The following is an 18,230-nucleotide window of genomic DNA, read 5'->3' on the forward strand; positions in this document are numbered from 1 at the left end:
ATTTCCTTTCTTTTCTGAGAAACTAATCTTTGCAGTTGTTACTCTGGGAGATCAATTTTTAATAACTCCTCTTCAGGTTAGTCTGCTGGATCTTGTGCAAACGTCTATGCTGCCTTGCCCAGGAGTAGAGATCCTGCTTTTATCCCTTCTTTCTCGGAGATCTGAATCTGCCCATCATGATTTTTGTGATGTGGGAACAGGTCTTCTCATTGCTGTCAAGCAGTGAAGCTGGAGGTCAGCTTGGCAAGTGAACACTTACCACCTGTGCACAAAGAAAGCCACTCTCCCCATTTCTAGCTTAAGCACACTAAAGTTACCACAAGGGATGCAATTTGTTCATTTTCTGCTAAAGAACTGCAAGTTATTAAGCTTTCCCATGGCACACCTACCTGGATGCTGGGGCAGTGTATGGGAATTAGCTTGGACAGCCCTGGGCAGAACAGCAGCTGAACACTGCAGCCCTTCAGTTCATCTATCCCTTGACAAATGCCAACAAACCTCTGAACTACTGTGGTTTCCTGTGGTGCTGCATGTCCCCTCGGCCCCGCAGTGCAGTGGGGGCAGGAGGATTCCCTGTGCTCTGCAGGGAGCTGCCTTTGCCCCCCATGGCAGGGCCACTGCAGCATCGCCTCCTAGAGCTGGAGGTCACACAGGGCCCACCTGCCTGCACTGCAAGGCCTTCCACACATACTGCAACCAGCGCCCTTCAGGGCAGTTTAAAGCTGTTCCTCATCTGGTTTTGGGTACTGTGTAAGGTTTAGGAGGATTTTAATAAATTATTTTCATACAAGTTGACTAAAGCAGTGGCAACCATTGATCTGCCTTGTCTTTTTGTAACAAAGACCAAACATTTTACTCCAGCATAGTGATACAGTAAATGTTGCTCCTCAGTGTTTCTGCCTCCAGTGGTGAGCACTCTTTTATTGCATTTCAGCAAGAGGCAAGCAGTATCAAATACCTCCAGTGGCCAGCTCACACTCACAATTGCTGATTAGAATCACATGCCACTGACTGGAGCTAATTATCATCCTAAAGGACATTGTTCTCACCTGTTTAGAGACTACTTATCATCACAGCTTTTACTTCTGCCTGTTGCAGACAGTTCTAGGCCTCAGCACTGAAAGCTTTATATTCAATTGTTGAGAAATTATGTTTCTCAGGAACATTACTGCCAATCTCATGCAAACCAGATGGCCTACAGTTAAAAGTCACCCATGTTGCTTGTGCAGGTGTAGGAGGCCAAATTTTCTGTCTAAGCTCAACAAGGGAAGCCAGTGAATTCTGTTTCTCCTGTGACTGAGGATATATTGACTTTCATTTGTTACAGGCAGAGTTGGTGACATGGTGTTTGATAAATCTCACTGTGACAGAAGGGAGCCAAAGGAGTGGAAGTGCTCCCGTGCCTGGTGAAGGCTGCAGCCTGTGACAGCCCTGGGCTGGGCAGTGCTGTGACCCTCCCCAGCAGCTCCTGTCCCAGGGAGCTCTGGTGGTGCCCTCTGAAGGGCAGGGTGGGCGCTGCTCTTTCCTTTGCATAGGCTTCAGTAATTATGGTCTCTTCTCTGGCTGTTGGCAAGACCATGGGTCACCCTTCCCATGGCTTTCATGTTAAACAAAAGCAAGCACTGCAGGATTCCTCACTGAAACCTTACGGAATTATTATTTTCAATCAAAATCACATGAAATGCAGGTGAGAAGAACATTAAGTTTACTTTCCACAAGGTGAAGTAGCTGTCAGGAAGGTGTCTGGGCTGGTGCTGCAGTGGTTACCCCTGCAGGCGCCTGCTCCCTGAGTGTAGGAGCTGCCCATTGTAACACATTTGCAGCCTCACCATCACACACAGAGCAGGCTCTTAAAGCATCCCACACTGCACTCTGTGGATCCTTCTGGAGAGCTGTGCAGAGGTAAACCCCTTTTGTAAGTTTATGAGGTGCCAACATATATGCTATTTTATGCTACTAGCCTATTTATTGGATTAGCTTGAGGATTTGATGCAAAAGCTGATGATATTGAAAATACACATCACTTCTATTGTGGCTGAGAAAATCAGCTTTAGAATTAGAGAGACCTTGTATCTGGCATTATGTATGGCCCTTTAGCTTTTTAGCATGGCTGTTCCTTGTTGCTATAGCAACCGAATTAACCATTTCATTAATATAATGGAATAAAACACATTTATTCATTTTTGCACTCCCGGGTAATCCACATTCAGCTTTCAGCATACTTGTCAAGCTGTGCCCCTTTCACCTCAGCCCCAGATATTTCTTCAGCATTGCCAAAGGGTTTCTATTTGTATTTTTCCTTGTTGGAGAGAGAGTCAGCTGTTGGTTTTGAAGAACGTTATGGTTTTTGTAATTAAATTTACCTTCATTTCATTGGTTAGCTTCTGCTTAGCATCCCTTAAGTGGAAAAGCAGACTTCACAAGCAGCATTTGGTGCAGAGAAGAGATGTTCTTCACATGAGAAAAGAATAAATCGCTTGAAATAATGAAACCTGTGATCAGCTTGTAGGCTAAATTTGGCAAGAGGTGTTCCACAGTAAATACTAACAGTGCCCAGCTCTGTGTGCTGCCCAAACAGTCGGGTTGCTGTTAATAGCAGATGGAGTGCTACACTCTTTGTTTACTTTGGGTTTAATGCTGCCCAAGCCATGCCCACACGCTGTAAGGCTTATTGAAATAATAGTTTAATTAAAATAATAAGTCTGCCCATCAGCAGAAAGAAGCAGGGCTGCTCCTGTGTGTGGCAGAGCAGGGCAGCAGCAGCCCTGCCCGCATGGCTCCTCGGAAGCGCTGCCATTCCCAGGGCTGCGCTCACCCCACAGCTCTGCTGAGGCCTGGGGTGAGCTGGGGCTTGGCTGAGCCCCACAGCACCCAGCTTTGGTAGCTGTGTGCTGCTGGGCTTTGGCCAGCAGGGACCAAAGCAGGCCCCACAGCCAGCTGGCAAAGCGCTGTGTGACATGCTGTGCCAGGCGGCCATGGGGCTGTGGTGGTGTGGCCAGGAGATGGAGAGCCCCCAGCTCCAGCTCGCTGTCTGCCAGGGACAGGGGGGCCTGGCACACACAGACACCCCCAAACTGAGCCTGCTTTGCAGCAGTGATGGGTCACACTACAACAGGCTCATGGCCATTGCTTATCTGCTGTCCTTCCAGAAAAATTACACACCAAATTTCAGCCCAATGAAATCTATCATTATTAGCAATTCCACATCTGAATTCATTACAAATGAAGTAACCTGTCTGATACAAAGGGAGGTTCAGTTTTGTTTTGTTTTGGTTTTTTAAATGTAACTCAGAAGTTAAGAAACTAAGTTTTACTGGAAACAGAGCAGATGTGTAAATGATTTTGAGAAATGAGTTAATTAACTTTGAAGGTATAAATCCCTTCATTAAAAAGACAAGGCATAGAAGTAACAGCACAATAGCATATTGCCTGCTATAATATTGTTCATTCACTGCTGCTTGAGTGAATGTATAAATCATATAGTCTACAAGGGCTAGTAGAGTCAGTATCATTCATGTGCACTGCCTTCCTTACCTGAATTAAATTTTAAGTGCTGCCTCCTAGGCAATCATTGTCTCAGAAATGCCCAAAGACCCAGAAGGAGAGAGTTATGTAGCTGGCAAGGTGAAAGGCCTACCCTGGACACAAAAAGCCTGAGCACAGAGGCTCTGTTCATACTGCAGGTTGTGCTGATGCCATGTTCTCCTCATGCCTTTGTTTCTCTTTGTATATAGAAAGCATCCTCCGTGCTCTCTAGAAATAATCCAGCAGCAATAATGTTCATTTCACACACTGTGATGCTGTAGGCTAAGAGTATGGACTACTACAGGTTATGGTGATGTTTAGCCTTTACATCGTTTGGTTTTGGGCAACTTGTCATCTGGTGTAAGTTTAGCCAGAACATCGTGTAATCATCTAATGGCTAACAGAGCTTGTGGCTTCAAAAACCCTGCATCCAACACTTTTTCCCCCACACAGAGGTTAATACTGGCACAGGAATTGATATATATTCATTTTATTAATGTTTTTTCACAAAAATTTTGTATCCTTTGCTAGAACCTGGCATGCATTAAAAATGGCAGTTGGGTACTTTATACATTCAACAAATGGGATGGAGTGATTATTGCTTACAGTTAAGTTTCTCTTCTAATCAAGTCATGTAAGAGGCTGATAAAGACTGGTTACCTCCAAAACTATCTCCAAAGGAACATGTCTGCAGCAGACAGATCTTAAAGCCTAGCTGGGGAGAGAAATGTGTTGTAGGTAGTGATGGATGCACCCTAAGATGCACAGCCAGAGCTGCCTGTAGCTGCTGGGTTTGGCAGCTGCAATGTGGGGCACAGGGAAGGGCAGGCAGGAGGGTCCTGCAGCCCTGCCCAGGGCAGGAGAACATTTACCTGCTCTTCACCATGGGACTTGTACATCTGCTCTGCTTTCAAGGAGTCAGTTCTGAGGCACACAGAAAATCTGTGCTCTTCTCTGCATGCAGAGAGCCACTCAGGGATATAATTTGTCTGTGCTGTGTCTTTACACACCGACACATACCCTCACTGCCATCAGCACCAACCCAGCCACATACCTGGGCAAGGACAAGGGAGAGGAAGGGGACATTAAATCCAAATCACACAAGGGCCCTAATGGCACCAGAGTGGAGGTACAATGGTTATTTTCCTATTGCAAGGACACAGCTCAAAACCTGCCCTCTGGGACAATGAGAATCCCTTGGGATTTCTCTGGCACAGGAGACCCAAGCAGGTGTGTTACCTTGCCCCTTAGCTGGTAAGCCACAGCCTGAGAGGTCCTGTCCCACAGGGCTTCATTATTTTTCAGGATTTCCAATGTTTTATTTCAGTAAAAAATACATTGTCTTGCAAGAGAATTGCCCACTATAGATTCAGGAGTACATTCCTGTAGTGCAGACATGTTTTGAGGGGGTGAATACAGGCACTCATCTGCCCTTCATTGCTCTGAAGACAGTGGCTCCCTGTCTCCTCACTTTTGCACATCATGGCTCAGTGTCATGTCTGGAAGCAGGATGAGGAAACAAACAGAATATTGGCTCTGTTTGGAAATGGCTCCTCATCTCTCTGCCTGTCTGCTCTGAGCTGAGAGTGCAGTGTGCCAGAGCCCAAATGGGCCCTGTGGTCCAGCGTGGTGTGTATGCAAATCCTTCTCCTGGCTGGTGTGCAATAATTACCTGTGATTATTGCACAGCTCAGCTCATGAGTCAGCCTGGCATGCTCACTGCCTCTGAAACATCACCCTGCACACCTTTCCTGACCTTGCACATCCTATTTCTTTACAGACACCAGTGCCTTCTGTCAGCTTTACACATTCATCACTCCACTTGCTCATTACAGCACACCCCAAATCAAAATTAAGGTCACCTAAAGCATTCCCAAAGCCCTGAGCTGTCTCAGGGCAGGATATCTCAATGACTCCTCTGTTCTGCTCACCCTCACAGCAGCCAACACCCCTGGCCCGAGCTCTGCTTCTTTCCAGCCAAGCCCCAGCCCTGTCTCACAGCAGGCCCTGAGCTGCTCAGCCAGCCATGCCATGGTGACAAGCAAGCAAAGCTCTCACCACTTGCAGTTCCTGTGACACCTCCCAAATTTCTCTGGCCCAGCTTTGGCACAGGGAAGCCCATGACATCAGCCAGCTGATCCTTTAAGCATGTCAGAAGGCAAGGAAGCTCCAACAGCCCATCTGTGAGGTTGGGTTTGTCCCTCCTCTGCTCAGCAGTTCTGTGCTGGCCTGTCTGTGCACTTGAAGAGCAGCCTGGAGCCATTTAACGTTTCTGGTATGGTGTGAGCAACCCACCAGGTGTTATCACACTGCCCCTTTGGTTTGCTCAGTGAGTTACACATCAGGCTTACCTGTCCAGGTGAAGGTGGGCTGGCGCTGGGGGTGAGCAGGGAAGCTTGGTCACTGCTGCAGGGCACCAAGGACAGCCCAGGGCTGCCTGCAGACAGCTACAAGAAGCTTTGCTTGGTGACACCACTCTCAGCAGCCTCTGCAGCATCTTCCATGGCTGCTGCAAGACATAAGGATGAACAGCACCTGTGAGCCCAGCCTTTCACTCCTGTTTGGTTTCTGGCATGGGATTCAGCCTGTTTTAAGGCACAAGTCACTCCTTTGTGTTCAAGTTGTTAAATATGTGTGTTCCAAGGGGGCTGCCTCATGCTGGGAAGCTGTAACTCATTGTGCTTGCTCAGAGCCATAAATTAGGCAGTGGCACTCAGGGTAGCCCCTTGGCACCCTGCAGGCACAGCACACCCAGCCATGTGTGGCAGGGCAGGAGCCCCCAGCAGCAGGGTGAGACACTGGCGGGGACAGCACAGGGAGAGGATGCTCTGGGAGAAAGGGACCAAGACACATGCCAACCATTTAAGAGTTTTCCTGACAGCCAGCTGAAAAGATGCAGAACTTATTTCCCAGACATAAGTGCTGTGAATTTGGTAAGAGCTTGAAAGTTTTAGTGTTTACAGATGGCTTAATTTGACAGTCATAATCATTATAGAAGCTACTAACCCAATGGGACCTGAACGCTGCCAGAAGAAAAGTATGACAATTAGAACAACACCCCATTCCATGAGTGCTCATAACTTAGTGCCATTACAAACACCATCAGGTGCCCTAATGCATAAGCATCAGGTGTTTGTTAATTGCACTCTAGTTAAAGCAAGCAGTAACACCAAGGAATAAATGGACAGGGAAAATCACACCTTCCTCTATCCCTCCGCACCCAGCCCCTTGGCCACACAGCTCTCATGATATCAGGCTCAATTACTTTTAATTCAGAGGAAAAATGCAACACATGAAATCTAAGGAGTAGCCACAGAGCACACAGCCAAAGAACCTGAAGACATTCAGTGTGCGTTTAAAGATTTCATCATTCCACGTGTTCAAAACCACACACCATCTGTGTCACCAAGGGCACAGTCACAGACTAAGCCAATGACTAAGTCAAGGAAAGGTGTCCAAACCAACCTGCACTGCCTGGCCTTCAGTGGTGATTCAGCTGCAGAGAATCAGCTGGTGGGCAGTCCCTGCTGTCCTCTAAAAGCTCCTGGGGGTGTGCAAAGCCCAAGATGCAGGAGCACAAACACACATGCACACGCAAACCACCCTGTTCCTCTTGGTTTACTGTTCTCCACCTAGTATATTGGCTGCCTGCTTTTTTTCCAGAGGCCCTGCACTGCTGGATATATTCTTTGGACCCATTTTGAAAGCAGCTTCAGAAATCCTGTAATGTCCACATTATAGGGATGTTGTATTTTCCTTTGACACACTCCCATCATTATCTATTATTCCTGCTCCTAACATCCCACCTGCAAGGTCTGCTGTAGAGCTTCCTGCTGTCCTGGGAAAGGCTGATTGCCAAGTCACTCAGTAACCTGCTGAAGGCTGGACTAAATATTGCTGCTGGGTAATGCTGCCATGCTGGACAGGGACACTTTCAGGGCACTGTGCCTGCTGGGGCAAAACCCCCTTTGCTGAAGATATTCTCTCAGGTTCAGGATGGGGGTTTTGGCAGAAAGAAAAATAAACCCTGCATTTCTCTCATAAGTGTTATGAAAATATCCATTAAGGGTAGAGATGAGTAACATTCAAGTTGAGGGCATTGGATCTTCTTGAATGAAAAGCTGGTTCCTCTCTAGGTTTGAAGTGTTGTATTTCAGTCTTTCCTGCTACCTGTCCTCCTCTGTACCAGGAAAAATTATAGCCCAGTTTAGGCTTAGTAGTCACATAAGAAGTGGGAGGTCTTACTACTGTCTCTGCACCAATTAATAGTTAATTAGTGGTGAGAGGAAGAGGTGCAGTAGCCCATAATGTGCGTGAAATCCAACATTTGCGTGGGTCTCCCTAGAGAGCCACAATCAGCACTTATATTTTAAAGAGAGATTAGGTCAGGACTCCTCATTCCAGCAAAGCAGAAAAGGCTTTGTTTCTCTTGCTTTTGCTAGAAGATGTTTCCATCAGCAAGAGAGGAAAACAATTATTAACCACCAGGCTTCAACATAACAGTGGCGGTAGCAAAACAAACTCCATTATTAAACTAACTCTTGGTAAGAGCCAGATGATTTCTACAGACAATTTTACATGCAACTGCTAGATGTAATTTGAAGAGTGAGTGCCAAATTGCCATACTAATTATTTCTGGGCTGATGTTCCCTCTGTGACATAGTGGCATTTGGAGAATGGGGACTAACCAACAAGTGAAGTGCTGAAGTGGGAGATCACTAATAGTGTTTCTGAGAAAGAGAAATACAGCAAATACCCATCTCCCTCTTCATATGCTCACTCTCAATTTGCACAGAGACAATTTAATATGCTGAACTGTTCCAGCTAGTTCATCTCTATTTCTGGCAGCCCTCAAAGCAGCGATGCCCGCCCTGCCCTGGGCTGGGCAGGGACAGCTGAGGGGGCCCTGGGCAAGGCTGGGGCTGGGGGCCCCTGGCCAGGCTCCTCTGCCCTGGGGGACACAGCTTGCTTGAACCTCTGGTGTGCTGGCAGTGAGCTCACTTAATCTGGTGTGTGAGCAGCTTTGTGTCTGCCTCCTCTCCTGCTCTCTCTCTAGCTGTTTGCTCTGAGTCACTTTTTCACATCGCACGCTGCAGAATGTGAGATGGAAAAGAAAAGACTGCCTGGCATACAATGATTTTTTTTTTTTTTTTTGCTTTCTGTTCATTTCTCTGTCATAGTTTCCTTTTTTGTTGTTGATGCAGTACTTCATCAAGTTTAAGCAGCATAATTTTAGTCTGGCACTACAGACATTGTGTTTAGTGAAAAGCAACAGGAAAAGAAAAGAGTAGGTTGGCTTCAGAGACTTCTAGGTCATATTTTCTTCTGTTAAAAGATTATTTAAATGTGTTAAAAAGAATGATTACTGAAAGTAGAATAACCATTTCATATTTGATTGGAAAAAATTAGCAAATTTATTTAGATTTTGAATATCAAAAGCTGATGGATGACAATGAGATTCAGCCAAGAAAATAAAGGGTCCAGGGGCAGGAATGTAATTTGTGTCTGCTAAAATGACGGTAATTTGCCATTGCCTTGTGCATTACTGTAGCAGAGACCTTGGACTAAGGGAGACATTTGAGCTATTCCCAGTGGGACAGACTGGATGGATCTCACTGAGCTGGCATGAAACCACCACCATATCAGTTCTGCATTGCAACAGCACTACATGGGCAGATTTTAATTTAATTTACACCAAGATAAGACCACAGAGATCTGATGGATGGTTTCAGTATGTGGGATGTCAGAATACATCAGCAAATGCAAGCCTGTCTTTTGCATTTGGGGCCAGGTCTGCACAGTGCACGTCCAGCTGTCCCCAGTGTTACTGTGCCTTCAGTGGGAACAGCCCAGGGCTGCCCTGCAGAGATGTGGGCCTGCTCTCCTAAATCCCTGTTTGGGTTTATGCCTTTTGGGGCTGTTCCCTATGGCATGCCCCTCTAGAGAAGCTGTATGCAGCACACTGAGAAAATAATGTGGAAAAATGTGGAAATGCAGGACTATTCCTGCATATGCAATGACTTTACTATCAGGTTGGGGTTTTTTTCCTATTCCCTGTATATTTTTACTTAAACTCATAACTAATTTAATCCATCCCAGACAAAATCTGTTTGTTCAAGGACAGCACAAACACATGCTGTCAGGTGTCTCATTCCAGCTACATTTATTTCAGGCTGCATAAATTCCCTTTCCTGTCCCTGGAAACACCCATTCCAGCCAACACCCCCTTGGGGGGCTGCAGGCACAGCAGGTGCCACCATCCCCATGTGCTGGTCACTGCCTGACCCCTTGGGTCACACAGGGACCCCACACACCCTGCCCCACGCTGGACAAAGCCCAAAGCTGCCACCTCTGTCCACTCATGTGCCCTGCTGCCCAGCATTGCTGACAAACCTTCCATTGCTGGGCACAGCACACGGCACCTCACAAATGTTTCCAGCTCTAACCACACTCAGTTTTCACCAGAGATGATCCTTTGAAGCTCCCTACATCCTTTGGCATCACATTCCCACAGCGAGGTGCATTGCTCACAGCCACCCCTTCCCTGCAGCACTCCTCTTTCCACCCAAAAAGGAGAAGCCACCACCTCCTGGCATGGCCCTGGCACACTGGGACAGCCAGAGCCACTTACATCCTCTCTGGCGCTACAATTGCTTCAGGATTGCCTCAGACCAAGATGAACTCATCAGTGGTTTAGTCTGTCCAAGGCTAATCTCATTATAAGTAATCTTATTTACTACATGTACTGGCCATAAAATAATTTTAGCTGTTAACTCTTGCTCTCCCCACAAACCAGCCTGACAGAAACACAACCAGATGAGGGCCTGTAGTCACCCAGCACATCTCCATTCCTAACTTTCACATCCTTACATCACATCTCACTGACATGTTGTCAGCACCTTCACTCCCAGTGTGGATGCCTTTTGTGATTAAGGTTAACCCTGATAGGCTCTGCACAGCCTTATGTGAAAGACTTTTCTCCACTGACATCTTAAAAATACACCTAAAACACTCCTCCCTAATGCCTTCCCCACTCAGCTTCCATGGGCTGGTGCAGCAGGGATGTGAGGGGACTGTCCCACACTGCTGCCACAGCCCCTTTGGGGAGATTTCCCACTCCCTGCTGGTGCATCCATGGCCCACATGCACACACACATCCAGTCACAGGCACTGAAAGGCTGCTGGAAGTGTCCATTCAGCTCCAAGTGGGGAAATGCCCTCAGTGCTGTGGCTCTTCAGCCTCTCCCAAGCAGAGCTTGTGACTGTTTGGATTTTCTTCTCAAACATGTCATCACAGAGGCTTTACCAGCCTCTCTCATGGGCCCAGTTTTGGCCAGCAGCATGTCCATCTTCAGAGCCAGCAGGGATTGGCTCTGTGGGACATGGTGGAAGCTTCCAGCAGCTTCTCACAGGAGCCATCTTTGTGGCCCTCCTGCTACCAAAAACCAGGCCGTGCAAAACCAATACAGTTTGTTAATATCTATTTTTTTAATATTGTTTTCTTTGTGAATGTTTAAATTATTTCCCATTTATAAAATGACAGTAGTCAATATTGAATTGATAAGTCATTTTTAAATAAGCATTCAGAAGTGAAATTTTCATTTCCTTTTCTGAAACAAAAATAACCCAAAACAAAACATTAAGTTAGCTTTTCTTGTCTTTATCCAACAAAAATTTATCAAAAGCCTGCCATTTCTGTTAAACAATTTAGTATCACCAAAACACCTTTTTCCTTGCCAAAACCTTTCCCTCGCCCATGTCCTGACCAGCCCCACTCCCAGTTTTCCTGACAGAGGGAATAAAGAAAGTGAGCTGCCCCAAGGTTTGGGCTGCAGAGGAGCAAGGCATTTGTGTTGATGTTGAAGAACCTTCTAGCACACCTGCCATCGGTTTCCCTTTAAAAAAGGGAAAGAGGGTGCTTTCGTCTTACAAGACGCACAATTAAAGGGAGACATGATTGAACAGGACAAAGCCATCAGTTCAGGGGATGCCACTGCCAGCACTGTGTGAGTGACATCAGCCCCAGCCACTGCTCCACCCTCAGTGCCCAATTGCCATGGACTTGTCCAGGTCCTTGGCCAATTCCAGCAACTATTTAATAACTATTCCACAAGGCAACCTGCTGCCTTCTGCACTGTTTCCACAGACAGCACAGTAAGTTAATTTCCACCCATAATATTTGAAAATACCTTAATTATGAACTTAGCAAGTCTGCTTGTTAATGCAATTTTTCCTAAATTATTTCATGGTTGAGTGAGAATTTGGTCATTAAAAAGCAGTTATGAACACACAGAGTGAAAAAAATGTGAGGCCTTTGGAAGGCTGCCTTGCAGAGCCAAGGGAGGAGGGAAAGGTCTTGTCTCTTTGGGACAAGGTCTGATCTTAAGCTACAGATTTGGTTATTTCTAACATTGCCCATGAAGGAGTGCTTCAGCCCTGCCTCTCACTGCCCCAGCCTTCACTCCCTGAAGGACAGATGAAATTAAAAACAGAGAAAAGTTGAATTATTAGCCTCTATACTGAACTACTTCTAATTTTTTCCAAAATTCTGCATATAACACAAACAAATGGCAAGGGTGATTGGGGCAGTGGTTACCAGGGAAATATTTTTAGGAATTAGTGTTGGAAGTTTAGCTGTAAACCCATCCTGCAGAACTTGGGGATTGAAATTTAGTTTGAAATTAGTTTAGTTTTTAGTTTTGTTTAGTAATTTAGTTTGAAATTTAGATTTAAATTGTTTAACACATGCTGTTGTTTATGCATTTATACACATCAAACAGTAACACAGTTTATATATTTTTAAGATAGCATTCTTAAGGATGATCAGAATCAAGGATGTATCTACCAGATACCTTGCAAATCAACTGTAAGCTATTGAATAAATTGACAAAAATATTTTGGTTTGTATATAAAGGGTGAAAGGATGTGTAAGTCACGATTGCTTGCCACTATTCTAATAATTAATGCAATGGAGACAGGGAGACAAAGGTTCAAAACTCCCTCAAAGCATCTGTAAACACAGCTATAATTTGAAGTTCTAGAGACTTCTTTGCTAGAGAAAAATATAACAAGCCCTGTGAATATATCAAAAAGTTGTTTTTTCTATTACAAATGCATTGCATCAAATTTGTCTCTATTTCTTTCCTTCATCTCCAGCAAGGAACTCAGATTTGCATAGAATCAGTATTAGTCATTCCTGTCAAATATCAGCTAGATATAAAACACCAGTATTTTTCTTTTCCCATCTTAACTATAATTTTACATATGTCTTGGTCTCCCCTGACTGATTTGAAAAAAATCTGAGTATTTAAAGGAATTGGGCTGGGAACTACTATGGCTTTTCTCTGCAAGTGTTACCCCCCACATCCCCCCCATTCACTCCCTGTTTGTTAGCTATTCCAAGGTAAGCAGAAAATAAACAATAACAGAAGTGGCTCTGGTAAATTGCAAATGAGTTCAGTACTTAGCATTCAGTACATTGATGCCTTCCCCAGGTGGAATGGGAAATGAAGAGAGAGTGATGGATTTGCTTGGTGGGTAGGGCAAGGGAAAGGACAGGGCTTGCTACAGATAAATTTTTTCTTTTAGAAATTCAGAAATGTTTCTGCGCACTGACCATTGCATCCCTGCACACGATATGAAATGAAGGCTTAGAGATTACTAGGTGAATCTCACGAGGACAACTTTCAATCCTAAAAGGACTTAACACAGACAGGGAAAAATTATCTTATGTACACTGCTACACTGGCATCCCTCATTCATAAACAACGGCTGGGCATGTGCTGCTCTTCTGCCAAGATGCCCTCTCTGTGCTGCAGATCTGAAGAAAACTGTGAGAGAAACAGCAGGAGCAAACCTGGGACTGACTGCAGAGCCGGGGCTACAAATGAGGGAAATAAAAGAGACCATGATGAGATTCAAAATGTAGGCCAATCCTATTCAGCTCTTGCAATCAAGTGTTTACCGTCTGCTGCAGCATCATTCTGCTCCCATCCTCTTCCCCTTCATTCTGAACAATACAACACTTCAATCTTCTTTAAATTCAAGGACACGAAGTCCCCGAGTGTCCCTCTCACTGGCGCTGAATAGGAAAACAAACCTGCCCGGCCCCAGCAGCATCCTGGCTTACGTCAGTGATGCAGAACATATTGCTTCAGATGCATCCTCTTCTAGGGGTGCCATCCATCCATGCTGACAAGAAATAGAGCCTTCCCTGCCTTTATCGTGTCTGAGAGAGGGGAATGTGTGAAGCAAAGCTGAATGTGTGAAATGCAAATGCAAGCCACTACATTCCAGTCATACATTCCCTACATTGTCTGGGAGCATTGCAGGGCTGTGGCTTGGGGATGCTGATCCCCCCAACAGATGGCACATCAGCCCTACCTATGTAGGAAAGGCACATTTCTGAAAAAGCCAGGAGGCAGGAGCAACATGAGGCATGTGAGAGGGGCAGAGCTGTCCCTCCCATCCCGAGTCCTGCAGATCCAGGCTGGGAATCACAATGGAAGCTAAAGCAGCCCTGTCCCAGGTGTTCTATCAGAGACAATACCCCCTGTAAGATTTAAAAAAAAGTAATAACAAAAGCTTCTTGCAGGGTTTCAATTGGAAGAACCTTTTTGTAATACATTGTTTGGTATTTATAGTAGCATGTGGAGATCTGCATCCACACTTGCTTTACACACAAACACTTGTGCATATATGTATAATGAAGTCCATATACAAGAACAGTTTGCCACATCTGGCAAGGTAGATACACACAACTATAGCTGGGCGTCACAACAATTCTACTGAGATGCCTTGTTTTGGGCCAATCTGGCTATTTCTCATTAATAAATGAACTCTAACAGAGCCTTGTTCTTGCTTAACTACATGCATCAGGCATGGCATCACTGCATATGACTAAAACAAAAAAATCACAACTGAACTGAACCACTGATAAAGACTTGGAGTTTATAAAAGACCTCATCTGAATCAGCTCTGTTTTCTAGATATTTCCAGTTGAGGACTTTATTATAATGCATCCTCTCTTTTCCAAAAGAATTTGGAAACACTACTAAGTCCTGTGCATGACTTCAGTGCCACGGGCCTTTACAAAGACATCATGAATCACCTGAGAAGACACTGCAGAACAGCCTGGACTCCTATCCAGACAAATACTGAGGCAACACCAGCATCCAGAGGTAGCCATGGACATGGTCTGCTCTTCTGGAATTCACTAAGGTCTCTTTGGAAAATAGTTTTTCATGCATGAACAAGCCACTCCAGGAGCAGGAGCCATGCACTGAGTTCACATCTTGTCCCAGGATGCTGTGGCACTGCTTGTGCTCCAGCTGGAGCCTGTCCCTTTCCCCTTCCACAGGCCCTGCTGCTGCAGGGACATGGTAAAACATGGTAAAACACGCTTTCCCTGAGTGATGGCACCAAAGATTGCTGCAGAGCCTGTGGTAATTTGATATCTTTGAGGTATTTTTACTTGCCAGACTTATTTGAAATTAGTTGGTATAGTTGAAAAGCCCAAAAGGAGGAAAAGCTGTGAGTTAGCACATCTGTAGCACGAGTATCTGGCTTGAGTTTCCTTGGGAAACTCAGTAGTAGTACCATTATGATCTCTGAAGAGATTGTATGAAGATAACTTAATTATGTTAAGGTATTTGGGGATTCAAGAATTTTGCTGGTGGCAACTTGAGAAATATCAGTCATTTTTATCCAGTGGATATTATATTTAGTGGGTGAATGAAAAAAAAATGAAGGACACTGTCAGTGCTTTGAGAAAATTTTCTGTGATATGTTTAAAGTACTTAGTGCATGGAGAGCTAAGAAAGCTGATGCAGCTTTGCAATCTATCAACAACCAGTAAGAAGCAGCAGATTAAATGGCCAGTCCCAGTAGAAGCTCCAGAGCCTTCTGACAGAGCTGACTTGATTGATTTTGCCACAGACACTTGGTGAGTTCTTTCTTACTATTTCTTGCTCTGAGCTGCAAGTATTGCAGTGCCCAGCAATGTGCTTGTGATGTATTTCCTGCGCAGCTGCAGTTTGACCAGTCCCAAACTTCCTTCCACAATGTCATAGGCATACTAAACAAGCATTACACTAATTTTATCACTAAAACCTGCTTTCCTAATTGCTGACCAAAAAAAAAAAAAAACAAACTAACAACAACCTTACAATATTGCCAATCTAAAATGTGATCACTTTTTTGATTTCCTGATATTCTTAATAGTTACTCTGCCTTGGCCAGGATGTAGCATTTTGGATGCTGAGCAATAAAAGGACACAGCCCTAGAAGTACACTGCAAGTAGAAAAATGGGTGTCAAATTCAAACCTTTAAGGTAATTTCTTTCATCCACCACATAAAATGAACAGGACAGGACACTTATCTTCCAGATTTTTACTGATTTATATCTGGTCTGAGCTGAAGTTAACCTAGGAAAGACTTGCACTGTCTCACCTGGATTAGAGCTGTCTATCCCAAACACTTTTGTTTATAAACTAAATTTATCCTGTTTTCACAATGAAATTTATTCCCGAAATCCAATTAATATGTAATGAAGGGGGAAAAAATAATAATCAGTGTTGTGGTTGGACACTGGTCAAATGCCAGGCACCCACGAGAGTCCTTCCCTTGCTCTCACTTGCCACAGTTGGAGAGAAGAGAGGGAAAAAAAATATTAACAAAGGACTTGAGCCTCTAAGTGTTCAAATTTACAGGTATTAAGTAAAGTTATTATTAACAGAGTCAGAGAAGGATAACAAGAAGTAAAAATAAGCTTTTAAAAAAGGCTTTTTTTCCCCCCCAGCCCCTCCCTCTTTCCCATAGACAGCACAGGGAGACATGGCATCAACATCATTAAAATTCATATTTCCACAAGGATTATTGGCTTCTATTACTCATAAAGATCTTCTCCACAAATTCTGGACAAGAGCTAGAAAAGACCCTCAGAGGACACTTGTGCTTCAAATAATACACTGACCCCCATCTGCTCTGGACTTAACAGGATTAAACCTGTGAGCTGCCACCTGACTCCTCCTGTAGGTATTTAGCTTCAAAACTCAAAGCCTCTAAACCTCCTTAGGCTACTATGTAACATTGAAAATGGCTCCCAATGGCTTTGGATGGCTCCAAAATTTCATTATAAATTTTTAGGCTGTTTTTGAAAATGCTGGTTTTGGGTAAAAAACCTCCCACATCCTACTAGGTTGAGAAGTTCTGCCTGTCCTATTTTGAAGAAAACTAAAAACTGTTTTGAGGCAATCCTATGCAGAAAACAATTTGCACATGCCAACCTGCTTACAGGTCTTTTCTCTCCTAAAGGCCAGCAGTGTCTCTGCCTGATCCAATTACTGCATTGCACAACTTATCACACTGACCCTTTTCTTTTCCTCCTTATCTTCAGAGCTCAGCCTCATTAAGGAGAAATATTACTTGTCCAGTCAGTGTTAAATCCAAACTCTTGGCTTACTTCTGTATTTGGAGGCAACCTTAAGATGAGTGAACTTCCATTCAGCACAAAAGCAGCCTCCTGGTACTCACTCTCTTCCATGGATTTGTGCCATTTGGAGTACTTGTGTTTGCCTCGTTGTTTTCCCCATTTTGTCACTAATAAAGATTAATATTTATATATGTGTTTGCACATACACATGTTTCTCTGAAATGTCTTTCAGTACTCTGGTAAAACAGCAGGAAGATATTTTCCAATGGACTGGAAAGGTCTCTGGGGTATTTTTCACTCTGCTTCTCCAAAATGTCAGAAATACCAATGAAGTGATGCTTGAAGTGAAAATGTAGCAGTGTTCTGTCTTTAAGCTGGAATCATTCTGAGCAGACAGAGGTCCTATTCCTTTAAATTCTTCCTCCCCTTCAATTTTAACTCTCTTGTGCAGCCTCTCAGACATACAATAAGAAATAACCTATAGTTTTATTTCCCTACAAAAGCATCCAAGAAAAATGAATACTCTAGCTTCTCTGGGTCAGAACATTTCCACTGTAACACTTCACATAAACACAGAGCAGTGGCTTACATACTAATTTAGCTCCTTGTTTAAGATGTAAAAGCAAGACTTGCAGGAGCAATGCACTTAGTGAATTCACAGCTCCAGTGAAGCCCAGCCCTGCCTGCCTGCCATGTCTCCCCATGGGAATGTGCTTCTCCATGGGAAGGTCTCTCCCTGCTGTTGCCCCACACAGCAATCCCTCAGCCTTGTCCAGGGCCAGGGTGGCTGGATGGATGGAAGGACTTCCAGGGCAGTGCACAGCCTTTCCCTGAGTCTCTGCTCAGCTGGTTAAACCTGTGCCATGGCCATCATGCTTGCGTTGCCCCACATTCATGGAGCACAGCACCTTCCCAAAGCCAGCACAGCCACAATGGCTCTAAAATAATAAAGCAAATCCAAATCCGAATCCAAATAAATCTATTTCTAAAAAGAAAAAAAGCTCAGAGTCCTGGGTTGGGCTGCTCCTCTGCCCTGGGGACAGCAATGCAAGAAGGATTTAAGGAGCTCTTCAGGAGCAGCGTGTGGCTGGATAGGCTGATTAGCCTTGGCACACATCCAGTGATGCCAGATCCAGAGTAATTTTCAATACAAATGGGAACACAATGCAGGAAGCCACAACCCATCTGTATGAAAAGTTAGGTCTGCAGAGTTTATTAGTCTGGGCTTCTGGCCACAAGAAAATACCTAATTTGCTTCTGGACTGCATCTAG

The sequence above is a fragment of the Zonotrichia leucophrys genome, chromosome 8 (assembly GCF_028769735.1).
Source record: "Zonotrichia leucophrys gambelii isolate GWCS_2022_RI chromosome 8, RI_Zleu_2.0, whole genome shotgun sequence".
NCBI lineage: Eukaryota > Metazoa > Chordata > Aves > Passeriformes > Passerellidae > Zonotrichia > Zonotrichia leucophrys.